Genomic DNA, 9,730 nt, shown 5'->3' with positions numbered 1-9,730 from the left:
CTGGCTTTCAAGAATACTCTGCTTTACAAAGATATCTTGAAAAGTACAAATTCCTTAGTGTCACTCGAATATATAAATCCTTATTGAACTATGTTACACAAAAAGTGTAGAAATTGTGACATTATTCCCCCCTCTTCATTGGGAGACTACAAATACCAGAATGCAATAAAATAACTTAAAACAAGGGCTGGTAGCAGGCTGCTTAACCAAAGTGTGTGATTTAATCTCACTGCACGTTGTCTAAAAAATGTTTTTCTCAAAGCCTGCCATCTTTTATACCTAATAATACCACTGTCAAAACAGGTCAAAAGCAGTCTGTAATTGATGAAGGTCTTTGAGCGGTGGTTTGCAAATGTTTTGAAATACAGAGTGGCACCACCTGTGCATGGCTAGTTATCTGGTAGTGTCTTAAAATGGACAGTGGGCATGGAGGAAAGCCATGGCTAGTGGTCTGGAAGGTTCCTAAAATATACAGTGGCCATGGTCAAAATTCATGGCCAGTGGTGCCAAAACAATCTATGGAATAACACAACCCTTGAAATTAAATGAAAAAACTTGAGTTAATGATCAGTTAAGGTGAGAAACTTATTGCAAAAAAAACCTGTGAAATACAACGTTTTGGGGAACTCTATACCTTAACTCAGCACATTCCTGTTGTAAAGCCCAAGAGGACATATTTATTAGAACAGAAGGGATTCACAGTGCCATACAAAATGGTATTATGGTGGGTATAGTACTGTAGGGGAGATCAACAGGAACACGCTGAGTTAAACCGTTCCTGAGTTCCCCAATGCGTTGTATTACAGCGGTTTTGTTGCAATGCGTTTCTTACCTTAACTGATCATTAACTAAAGTGTTTTCATTGAATTTCAAGGGTTTTGTTATTCCATAGATTGTTTCCGCACCACTGGCCATGAACTTTTCCTTTCTGTCGGAGTGGATGATACTTGTGACTGGAGTTTACCCTCACATTTTGGGGGACCTTTCTTAGCAGGAGGGTGTGAATCTTTATCCTTGCTGTTATCATGTGCCTTGTCATCTGGTTTAGATGTATGTGTCTTAGCCTTCTTTTAGACCCAAGTGGTCACATACTTGTTTGCTGCCTTTGAAAGTTCCCTACAGTCTGTGATACCCTTGTCCACTACATGCTGGTATAACTCCAATTCATGATTTGTAAAGATGTTCTCACAATCAACCAAATTAAACATTCCCCCAAAAAAACGCTTTTTTCTATTCAATTGCATTTAATAGTTTACACAAAACCATAATAGCACTATTAAATGCAATAACATACAAAACATTTGTTTCTGAGAATAACTACAAAGAAGAGACAATTTTAATACTACATTTGGCTTGGCGAAGCCTGTTTGCTGTTACTTCAGTCAGGGAGCTTATAGGACATTACTGTGGCTATGTTTACTGTACCGTATAGAAACTTGGTGTGTGTACTTTGTATTTTGCAAATCTTAGCTCAGGAATCCCAAAATGAAAGCCCTTGGAATTGGAGCCTAGATGCATGTGCTGGATTAGGTAAATGGACTATACAGTAGAGTAAGCACCCACCTTACCCTCACAAGTTGGCATCTGCAGAGTGCATCCCTCGAGATGTTTGGACTTCAACTCCCATAATCCTTCACCATAGAGCTTGTTGGGTAGGGCTGTATGGAGCGGTTGTCTAAAACATCTTGAGAGGTAAAGGATGAAGATCTCTGATTAGTGTAGTGAAAAACCTGTCCCGAATGTTAGGGTATGTTTTTAAAGATTTAAGTTGTGCGAATGCTGCAGCCTGTGAACAAGTAGCGATATATACCACTATGTGGAAAGCATAATCTTTCCAATTTGAGCCCCGAAGCTCAACTTCTTTTGACACAAAAACAGCAGTCTGCCCTAGAACACACCTCTCTGTAATCGCCTGTGCAGTCATTTTCAACTAGCAATGTTGCATTGTATTTACACTAAATAAGGCCATTTAGCAAGAGCCCAGTAGTCTGAAATTGATCATTGTAAAGGGTATAGTATGTACATGGAAATGTATTGAGAGAGAAGTAATTATATTCGGAAAACATAATCCATTAACAAACAGCATACAACATGAATACCTAATGAAACTATTTTTACAAACAATTAAAACACTAGACATTGCTCAGTTTAACCTGCTCTCTAAAAGATCCAAGCTAGGCATATTACATCATTCCGTCTTCTGCAAATTTCATAAAAGAATCATTGATAAAATGTCCTGCATCTGATAAAAAATGTACATCATTATTATACATAAAAAGATCATGGCCACCCACAGAAGTCTTTATACTATTCCTGACGAAGTGAGGCTTGACCCACTGCTTCCTTAAATTGATTAAAAACCTGCAGACCTTAAAAACATCTATTAGATCTTCTTTACATTCCAAACTGCACGAACAGGACATCCCTAGTACTAGCCAAGGTGCCCTGGTTCTCACTAATAAAATATGTAACCGAGCCATCACCACATGTCTATGACACTCAGGCGAACTGAACTTATCTAACGTAGGGACCGACTTAGAACACCTAAGATAAATAGAGACAAGCATATCATGATTTAACAAGGACATCTTAGTAATTCTGTCCTGAAATGCAGCCAATTCTAACTCAGCGCTCCTCTTTTAAGATATAGCTTGTGCTGTAAGTTTGTAAGTGCCCCCACGGCTGCCATATCTTGCAGCTTGCAGCATTTCATTAAACTGATCCTGCTTTTATACCAGCAGTTGCGATTTTTAGTTGACTGATGATGTATGTCCCTCAATGTAGCAGCAAGGTTTGTATTTGTGGGGCTAGTAAACTGACGCTTCAATAAAACCTCCAGAAACTTTTGTTCAGCCAACAGGGTAATGATGACTAGACCTAGTTCATGTATGTCATCAGGGGCACTTGGTGCAAGCCCAGGAGTTTGATAGCTTCCCAGGTGCCCACCTAATGACGCACCCTAGACTTCCGAGCCATAAAGGACTGCCATATTAGTTTTAGATTTCCTCATCTGGAGGCATTTGTCTAGATGTTTGCCACTGAATTTGTGGTAGAAACGAGTGAGTCAAATGAGTGAGTCCTCTAAAACCCATGGTTGCCTTATTTTCCGTCATGTTTACATGGCTTCACCAAGTACCACCATTTGTAAAAAGCAGACCCAAATGCCTACATTAATTTACAACTTTTATTGTCTAGTTGGCGAGAGTCCATTTAAAATTATTCTTACCCCTACCAAATACTAAAATCTTCATTTTACACAGAGTCAGTTAACACCATGTGCCTGGAAATGTTTACTTGCATACTCTTACAACCAATGTAATCCCCTGGCTGTCAGATCCTTAAGGACCATATCATCAGCGAATGAAAGCGTGCTAAATTTAACTCTGTCTACCAAAGAGCGAATCAGGCATTCTGTGGCATTGTGAGGGTTAAAATCGCATAGATATAATGAGAATAGGAGTGGGGTAAGGAGGCAGCATTGCTTTACTCCCTTATTAGTAGAAAAGGATTGTGAGTACCTATGATTCTTGTCACATCTAATGGCTGCCAAAGTGTTCGCATAGAGAAACTTCATTCATCACAAACGCCCAATAGGGACCCCAATTCTGTTGAGCTTGTCCCATAAGAGCTTGCGACATGTTGATTCAAATGCCTTGTACAGATTCAAAAAGGCAGTGAACCAGCAGTTGTTCTTCCTCTTTGTATATTACTCCACTAGTGAATTCTGGATAAAACACTGATCTATAGTGGAGAAGCCTTTACGGAATACAGCCTGTATCTCTGGGAGAACTGAATCCTCTGACACCCATTCCTCCAGGCGTGCCACAAGACAGCCTGCAAAGATCTTATTAGAAGTGTCAATTAGACAAATTGGCCAGTAGCAATGGGGGTCGGTCAGATCTCCTTATTTAAATAAAGGGACTACTAGACTTTTCCAGAATGACAGGAGTAAACTTGCATTGACTAATGAGTTAAATACCAGACAGAACACAGGCATCCACCATTCGCTCACGTCCCCATATTTCTAGAATGTACCCATCCGCCCCTGCTGCCTTACCCTTTTTTAACGTTGTCAGTTGCACCCTGTTTTCTGCTTCTGAGAATGTCATCTCTTCTCTAACCTTAACTTCATCAGTGGATCTTAGAGGTTCAATTGATGAAGCCTCAGCATCTGGGTCAAAGAACAATTCTTTAAAGTGAGAGATCCAACTTTCCCGGGGTGACTAGTCCTGCATCTCCCTTGTTAGCTTCCTCATACCCCTTTGCCCACTAATCTAAACTGTTCTGTCTCAAATCCACCAGTGTGAATACATGCATTTTACTCTGCAGGAGTATAAGGATGAGTAGTGACTAAAACACGTACTCAACCCCCAAACTGCTACTAAAGCAATAGTGATCCCAATCATATAGGCGAAATAGGCACAATTAAGAGATGTACCTCCTTCACCTTTTGCAGTAATGTGGATGAGGGAAGGCTATACTCTCAGAAGGGTTGTGTCTGTGATCCAGTAGTACCTAAACAGCAAAGTACAACAGCCCAAAATGAAAGGAATGTCTGATCAAGGTTCTATAAAAATATACATACCTTGATTAAACACAGCAATGAACAAATAACTATGAAAAACACTGTATAAACACCGACTCATATAAATGAAAGTCAGCGAAATGCAGAATGTAATAGTCTAGCACTCTGGGTCTTCAGCAGGGAGGAAATGCAATATATAATTAAAAAAGGACATGTTCTTAGTGGGAAATGATGCAAAAGTGACTTAGCTAACCTCTAGGGACCCAAAAGGTGGACAAGGTGGAAAGTATCAATACAACATAACTTAATCCAATGTTCTGCAGTTCAACAGCATTGACCCAGACTTCAAGCATCACTGCAGTGTGGGTCAAACCAGGTTTGGTTGTGGTGAGTCATGCTGATACAAGCAGTGATCTGGCATCTAGTCAGATTGAATAAGAAGTTTGGTGTGATCAGGGGCAGTGTTTGCGTCATGAGTTTGGATGGCTCACCACAGTGGATTTGAAGGTTGAGTTGGTTTGAGGCGTTGCTAACCATTGTTTTAGGCAAAATTAATGATAGAAATGTTCCAGAGGTTTGAGTCAAGGTGCATTAGTTCAATAAAGTCACCTTGGTTATCAGATGCAGGGTTCAAAGTGGTGGACGTTTCAAGTTTGTCTACAGTGGTGATCTAGTTGCTCAAGCCATACAGGTGGCATGCTCCTCTTGGTGGTTCAATGGATGCAGAAATGTAGTGGTTCAAAGTACGATCGAGTATCAAAAGTAGCACCTGAGGTTCCCATTGGTTTGAGTGCAGTGAACACAGTTCAAATACGGCTCAACTGGTTCAATGCTGTAGAACAGGAATGCTGGCTGTTTTGGCACTCCAGATTCTGCGATACCCAGTGCAGGGGTTCTAGAACAGGGTGAGTCCTTTCAGAATCTGCTCTGTCAGTTTAGGGAGGCTTGGTGCAAAGTGATATGTCATTGTCCTCAGCATATGTCACTCGCAATGTGCCCGGGGAGTGGATAGAGAGCAGCACTTGCCTTTGCCTTGGAACATTCATTAATCATTGCAATAGCTGATGGCTTTGCAAATATCAACTCTCCTAAACGAGGTCCAAATTAATTCTTTCTATTGACCTCGAAAGTCCAAAAGTGAATCAAGGAATGAGTCAGAGACCGTCTCTTTTATAGGCAAATATCAATAGGTGGTTGGACAAAACCAAGCCTTTGTTTTGGGGTCTTCTACCTATCCCTTTGACAAGTAGTTTTTGACTTCTTGCATCATACCCAATATGCCTGGTGCTAAATGAAGTTGAGGAAAAAGGAAGGAAGGAGATGTTGTTAAGGAGAGTCATTTTTTTTGCTTCATCCCCTCTCCTAGTGAAACCCCCAACACCTTTTGCAGGACTTCTGGACCTTTTTCTTTCAATCCTGAATGCGTGGAGCCTTTGTCCTCTCATTTTTTCTTGTTGGCTGTGTCTTTTGGAACTCGATTCTTTGTATTCTACCTAAACCATGGAGTATGTCTGCTCCATAGCTCTTAAAGGCATCTGTGTTTTTACTACTGCAGCACACAGCTCCTTATGGGCAGTGTTGTTGGGGACCCTTAAGGCCCTTCTTTAAGATTGTTTTTCTGTATCCTCAAGTAAATACAGTTCTTAAGGATAGAGGGGTTCTTAGTATCTCGCCCAAAATTCTAAAGTCTGAGAGATTGGCACACACTACCTTCAGTGGGGTGCCAAAGGGATACCTAGTGCCCCCCTTCTCTCTGCGCCTGTGACTTTTTAGTCACATAGACAATCACCTAGTTATGGCTGGTGGCAGTGGATGTGTTCTACCAACAATTGTGTATTTTTTTGATTTTGCATTTTATGTCCATAGCCTTGGCAGTGCACAACAGGGGGACCCACATACCAACTTGGGGCCTCCCTTCTTTTTTCGCCATTACTAGCATGGTTTTTCTTTGTTAGCCCTTCTTCTACCATTCTGAGAGGTGGTGGTCAATGTGTGTGTTTTGCCTCTGGCGGGAACAAGTAGGTATCCCCGCCTAGGCTCCAGAATGTCAGGGCAGGCAGGAAGTAGGGGAGGAGTTTTCTACCCCCCTGTTCTTTGTCTGCAAGAGTGCCTGAACAGGTCCAGCTCCCAAAGATGGTCTGGCTGTCCTGATTGGACAGCCAAACGCCCCTTTCTGTAAAGTGCTGAGAGAGATTGCAGAGGAGTGTCTGCTGGAATTGTATAAAAGGTGAGGTTTCTGGAGTGAAAAGCAAGTTGATCATTGGAAACAGAAGTAACCAAAGAAGAAGACAACCAGAGACACCTGCAGACTCATTGCAAAACTGTGAAGTAACCACTGCTGTCCTGACCCTGTATTCTGTGTGACAGAGGTGCTCTGAAGAGGATGACTCCTTCCCTTGGCTGGTGGGAACAACCAGTCCCAAAACAAACTTTTAAACAAGCTATTTCCTGAGGTTGCAGGAGCTTACACATCTGCAGAACCCCAATGCCAGGAGACCTGCTGCCCATTTTGTCTGCATCATTTTGGAAAGGCAGGATCTGTCCACATTTTTGATGAACCTGTAAGGACACGCCAGAGATCCGATCCAACTCACCCAGACCCCCTCACCAGAGTGTGGGACTTCAGGAAGCAAAGAAAATTGAAGTGGCAATCTGTGTAGTTTGTTGGTGCTGCAGAAAAGGTGCCAATACCACAGAGTGAACCAAGAAGTTGCAGAAAGTCATGTCCCACGTCCTCCCTCGAGACTGCTGCTAAGAGATCTCATCCATTGTCCTGCCTTCAGTCACCAGACCAAGGAATCTGAAGGTCGGGTCCAGAGCTACAACATCGCAGAGTATCCAGCACAAACATGTTCTTCTAACCTAAGGTACTGTGGGGAAAAGGGTATGGCTTACCTGATTTCAAGAAGTCACCACAGAGCATTGGGGTGCACATAGAGGTGTCCAGGGAAAACCCCTCTTACCTCTGACCCAAGCCACTGCTTGTGTCCCATTCCCGAGTCCGATTTAAGGTCTCTCTTTGTTAGTTGTTAACTAGCTGCTTCAATAACTCTACACACTGGAAGAAATCCACAAGAACCCTTTGTAATTCGCTGCTTGGCAAGACTTCAAGTCTTCTCTAAACTGCCTTTACATAGGGTTGCGTTTTTGGACTTAAAAGAGTTACTAGGTGAAGAAACCATCTCTAGAGCCTTGAACTTAGCTTATGTTGCACTAACTAACCATTTATCTCCCTTTAAGTGACTTTACAATATGTGTTTGCAGAGTAAATGTACTACCGTATAAACCATTGAAAACCACATAAGTGCACAATAACCGATAATACGATAACATTGTCTTTTCCCTTTCTAACATTGCTACAAATGTAACCGCAAACAAACACAAAAGTGAAAGTGCCCTTTGAAGTGTATTATCAAGTAATCCTAAGTGTTCTAGTATAAACGTATGAAGTATTTAATATGATTCTGGTGTAAATATAATAAATATATTCTTTGTATATAACTATATGTGTAAGTGCTTCCTTGTTGTGCCTGTCTTAACTAAGATTCAGTGTACTTACCTAGAGCTCACATCTTCCTCTTAAGATAAGCCTGACTGCTGTGCCACTCTACCAAGGCCCTGAGCTAGTACAGACTGATAGTAAGAGTGGAGTACAAACCACTGGGATAGAATACTAACATCTTGCTGCCAGCAGGACTTTAGAAAAAGCTCCTCTAACAGAGGTACAGAGATAAACAAGATGGTGGAATTGTTCACCAACTATGCTGAGCTATCTCCTTCTATATAAACCCTGCCCCCTTCTCAGACCCATTGTATCAAAGGCCCTTTGGTATACAGCAGCCTTGTGTCAGGTCATTCCTTTTGTATAGGGTGTGCCCTTTAATCCCTGTTTCTCAGGACAGATCCTGATGAGGGGCTGATTTGCTGGAGAGAGGTGTTTTCTGACATCATAAAGGATCAAAAAAGAGTCAGCACCCATTGGCTATGGTCCTGTTTGATGCAGCAGAGACAGACATCCTAGGGAGAAAACACACATCCTCTCCATTGCTGGCCTGGTTCAAAGCTTTGGCACAAGAATGATACAGATCAGGTATGGCTACAGATCAGGTATGGCTTTAATCATTATATGAAATACTAGGCTAAACTAAGGTATGGCTTATGCTTAAAGATTACACTGCCACCATGATGGTATTTCCTTATAATTATTTGCAGGTTTGGAACAGAGGTACACATTTGAAATGAATTTGTATTCGTTAAAGGGTTGAGCATATAGATACTACAGTTTCTGCACTACATTCTGTTTACTCTTGGTGGACAAGACAACAGAACTGGCACAAATATAATGGCTATGCTCAATGCCACAAACAAGAATTGGTAACAATTATGAGTTTGTGCCTTATATGCACTCATGTCCCATTCAGTTTCAAAATTGTCTCTTCATTGCAGTTATTCTCAAAAAACACTTTTTTCTATTCAATTGCATTTAATAGTTTACACAAAACCATAATAGCACTATTAAATGCAATAACATACAAAACATTTGTTTCTGAGAATAACTACAAAGAAGAGACAATTTTAATACCACATTTGGCTTGGAGAAGCCTGTTTGCTGTTACTTCAGTCAGGGAGCTTATAGGACATTACTGTGGCTATGTTTACTGTAGTGTATGTTTAGACATTCATGCCACTAGATATGTAGCTACATCCTTTTAAATGAACAATATAGAAACTTGGTGTGTGTACTTTGTATTTTGCAAATCTTAGCTCAGGAATCCCAAAATGAAAGCCCTTGGAATTGGAGCCTAGATACATGTGCTGGATTAGGTAAATGGACTATACAGTAGAGTAAGCACCCACTTTACCCTCACAAGTTGGCATCTGCAGAGTGCATCCCTCCAGATGTTTGGACTTCAACTCCCATAATCCTTCACCATAGAGCTTGTTGGGTAGGGCTGTTTGGAGCGGTTGTCTAAAACGTCTTGAGAGGTAAAGGATGAAGATCTCTGATTAGTGTAGTGAAAAACCTTTCCCGAATGTTAGGGTATGTTTTTAAAGCTTTAAGTTGTGCGAATGCTGCAGCCTGTGAACAAGTAGCGATATATACCACTATGTGGAAAGCATAATCTTTCCAATTTGAGCCCCCAAGCTCAACTTCTTTTGACACAAAAACAGCAGTCTGCCCTAGAACACACCTCTCTGTAATCG

This window comes from Ambystoma mexicanum, chromosome 6p (assembly GCF_040938575.1).
Source record: "Ambystoma mexicanum isolate Mex_15411 chromosome 6p, UKY_AmexF1_1, whole genome shotgun sequence".
Lineage (NCBI taxonomy): Eukaryota > Metazoa > Chordata > Amphibia > Caudata > Ambystomatidae > Ambystoma > Ambystoma mexicanum.
Note: the sequence above shows the minus strand (reverse complement) of the source record.